The sequence below is a fragment of the Haliaeetus leucocephalus genome, unplaced genomic scaffold (genome assembly GCF_000737465.1).
Source record: "Haliaeetus leucocephalus isolate CR32 unplaced genomic scaffold, Haliaeetus_leucocephalus-4.0 Scaffold250, whole genome shotgun sequence".
NCBI classification, from domain to species: Eukaryota; Metazoa; Chordata; class Aves; order Accipitriformes; family Accipitridae; genus Haliaeetus; species Haliaeetus leucocephalus.
In genome coordinates this window covers 374,271-378,408 of record NW_010972686.1, presented here as the reverse complement: position 1 = coordinate 378,408, position 4,138 = coordinate 374,271, and positions in this window count along the sequence as shown.

Sequence of the window (4,138 nt, the reverse complement as noted above, 5' to 3'; positions counted from 1 at the left end):
CGCTCCCCCGCTCCTCTTACCGTTAGCGCCGCTGCGCCCGGAGCTTTGGCGGTCCCGGGGACCCCCGGCCTCGCTCGCCTTCTCCGCGGGCGCAGGCGACGCCGGGTGACAGCTCCGCCGTGCCGGGCTGGCCCCGCCGCTGCAGCCCCCTCTCGCAGCGGGCCGCCCTGCCGTCGCTCTCCCCGGCCACACCTGGGGCTCCTCCAGCAAGATGGGGCCAGCACCTGGCACCCACCCCCCTGGTACCTAACCTGTTCCCCTGGACGGTGTGACAGCCGCTGACCAAGTGCAAAGGGCGCGCAGGCACAGCCGTGAGTACAAAAGAAAGAGCAAGCCTTTGTTTTTCAGTGCACGCAGGTCGCGGGACCGAACCTGCTCTAGGGCTCTGGGCCTGTACGCTCCCCCCTTCCCGTGGAGCACGCGTGACTGACCGGAGCAGCGTTCGTCAGGCCGGTGAGGAATGGTCAGCTCCTGCAGGGGTGGGTTGCGGGGCAGCGATGGCAGAATAAGTAGTAAGGCTGGGGAGCAGGACAGAGATAGCGGGGAAAAGGGAGAGCCGGCTGGACGAGAGGGATATAGCAAGAAACAATGGGACAGGCAGCAAGGCAGAGAGAAAAAGAGAGGGACAGGGAAAGGAAAAAACAGGGATAGGGAGGAGGACAGAGGGATAGGGAGAAAAAGAGTGGGACAGGCAGCAGGACAGAGCTGGAGAAAAAAATACTGATGGGGAGCAGAAGGTGGGGATCAGGCAAGTAAGATGAATGGGAAGCAGGGCAGTGGGATGCAGAAAGAAAAATGGTGATAGGCAACAGGACAGACAGCAAAAAAAGAAGGACGGGAAGAAGGACAGAGGGATTAACAGAGAAAGACGGGGACAGGGAGCAGGACCGAGGGATGGAGAATAAATGCTGATGGGGAGAAGGACAGAGGGATAGAGAGAAGAAGGAAGGAGGGATGAAGAGGGAGGGGGCAGAACATACAAACAGAGAAGAAGAAGGACAGGGTTTGAGAAAAGGGAGGGTTGCAAATCGGGATAAAGAGATGGAGAAGGTAAAAACAGTGATGGGCTGCAGGACAGACATGGAGGAAGGAAAAATAGGGATGGGGAGCAGGACAGGAGAATAGAAAGAAGAAAATGTGGCCAGTTGGACAGAGGGATATAGCAAGAGCTGAAAATCAGTAGGACTGAGAGCAGGACAGGGTGATAGAGGGCGGGAGAAGCAGAGGGAGCAGGACAGAAAGATTGAGAGAAAGAGAGGGACAGGGAGGAGGACAGAGAGATGGACTGCAGGATAGACGGACAGAGAGGCAAACATCAATGGAAAGAAGGACAGGAGATATAGATAAAATAGTGAGAGTGTACAGGACAGAGGGACAGAGACAGAGAAAGAAAAATGGGAAGAAGGACAGAGGGAGGAAGAGAGAAAAACCAGGACAGAAAGTGGGAAATGCAGACAGGGGAGAATAAGTACAGGGTACAAGTCAGAGGGATAGCGGGGAAAAAAGAGAGGAATGCAGATCAGGACAAAGGGATGGAGAAATAAAAAGTAGCAATGGGCTGCAGGACAGAGATGGAGAAAGAAGCAATAGGGACAGGGAGCAGGACAGAGGGATAGAGAGAAAAAGTGAGGGACGTGCAGCAGCACACTGGGATAAGAGAGAGGGACAGGAGGCAGGACAGAGATGGAGAAAAAAACCAGTGTTGGGCAAGGCATCCAGCCCACCCCACCTATCTATCACAGGAGCCCAGGTGCAGGCCCTGGGGTGCAGGGGACCCAAGGGGACAGCTGCTGCAGCCAGAAATTGATGCCGCATATCCTCACCAGCACATCCCTCTCCTGAGGTCCAACAGAGAGTGCGGACACGTGTTGGGTCCTGGACCACCGGTGATGACTCCAGGATGGGAGCTCTGCATGGGACTGCATGATGTCCCTCTGCCTCCATCCTGCGCAGGCACACAGCCCTGGCCTCAGCCAGGTGCTGCAGGGAACCCCTCATGCCAGTGAGACCCTGCCAGCTGGGGCAGGGCTGGCACAGTCTCTGCCCCTTGCCAGCTGTACTTCTACCGCCTCTGGCAGCGCAGGCACCCCAGCCTCCTGCTCTGTCTGCAGCTTCCTACAGGCTGGCTGAGTACAGACCTCCATCGGACCTGCCAGGACAGGGGTCTCCTGTCATACCTCGTGCTGCACGGACCCCTGCAACCCCTTCCCCCTGCAGCAACCCACAGCACCACAGTGGCCACAGGGAGCAGGGAGGGAAGAGGAATTAATCATGAGGCTGCCCGGGTGCCCCCCAGGAGAGGGGCTGGGGCTGGGGGCAGCCCTGCCGTGACCCTGCGGCTGCCGGGGGCTTGCTGCTGTGCCCCAGCGGCCTGAAATATGTGCGTGAAATATATTCCCGAGGTGCTGGTGCCTCCCTGGGTTCCCTCAGGGCCACCCAGCCTCTGCCCAGTGCTCGACCCGCCCCGAGGGGGGAGCTGCTGGGGGGGCTCCAGCTGCCCCTCCGGTCCCTGGGAACCCCTGGAGCTTTGCCGGGTGCCTGCCTGGGACAGGGGAATGGTAGCTGGTGGTGAGGGATGTGCGTGTGGATGTAAGGACCTGTGCGGGTGCGTGGGGAGGTGTGTGTGCGCAGGGAGGCGTGCGTCGGGTTGTGCTGGATGTCGGCGTTGAAGAGGCTTGTGCTTGCTGGTGGATTTTGTAAGTGTGACATGCGGAAAACAGACTCCATAATCGGTGAGATTGTAAAGTAGGTATGTTCAGTCAGCGCTGGGCAGCACAGGGGGATAGTCCCTCCAAAGTCGTGCGCGCCTGATTTGGCAGTTCACTTTAAATTTATACAGTCAAGTGTTAGATATACATAGAGTTTTGCAATACGCCTATACATAGGCATTACCTATCGCTGCTTCATATTAAAATTAGCTCTAGGAAGTCATTTCCATAGTCTTCTCTCAACTGCGCTTGCGCAGTGCCTCCTTATGGTGGTCGTGAAGATGAAGGCTGTATGTCTTCTTCGCGGTGAACTCTTAACCTTCTGGCCCTGCGCAGACTCAATTGTCCCTTGGCATTTGCCCAAATCACAAGGTCGGTCTTGGCTGGTTCTTGGGGTCGACTGCTGCTTCTTATCAGGGACTATCTCCTGTCCCAGCCAGCCTCAACAATGCAAACGTTAAACATCAGTTCTCATCCCCTTGAGCCATGTCTACCTCTATTGAAACTTCTTTAACTTCATTATAAGCCAGATAATTATTAAACAATTCCTATCTACATTATCTGCTAAGGTTTCTGTGGTTCCCCGTCTCAAGTGTGTGCTTTGGGGGGGGGGTGTGCATGTGGCGTGAGTGCCGAGCGTGTTCTGCGTGCGGGGGGCGTGTGTCGCGGGGTGCGAGTGTTCACACAGGGCTGTGCTGGGCCGTGCGCGTTGTGTTACTGCCAGCGTTGCCCACGTGTGTCCGTACGCGTGCGTGCGTGTGTCCGAGAGTGTGTTGTCCTGGTTTCAGCTGGGATGTAGTTAACTGTCTTCCTAGTAGCTGGTACAGTGCTATGTTTTGAGTTCAGTATGTGAAGAATGTTGATAACACTGATGCTTTCAGTTGTTGCTCAGTAGTGTTTAGACTATAGTCAAGGATTTTTCAGCTTCTCATGCCCAGCCAGGGCACCTGACCCAAACTGGCCAACAGTGTAGTCCATACCATGTGACGTCCCATCTAGTTTAGGAACTGGGAAGGGGGGGGCAGGGGTTTTTGCCGCTCGGGGACTGGCTTGGTGTCGGTCGGCGGGTGGTGAGCAATTGCCCTGCGCATCATTTGTACATTTCAATCCTTTTATTACTACTGTTGTCATTTTATTAGTGTTATCATTATCATTATTCATTTCTTCTTTTCTGTTCTATTAAACCGTTCTTATCTCAACCCAGGCGTTTTACTTCTTTTTCCCGATTTTCTCCCCCATCCCACTGGATGGGGGGGGAGTGAGTGAGCGGCTGCGTGGTGCTTAGTTGCTGGCTGGGGTTAAACCACGCCACGTGTGCGTGCGGGAAGTTTGTGCCCGTGTGCCCAGGGATGCGCTGGGGGCAGGGGCGGAGCCGCCCCCGGCAGCGGGCTCCGCCCGAGCGGTCAAAGGCAGCGGTACCGGCAGCGGGC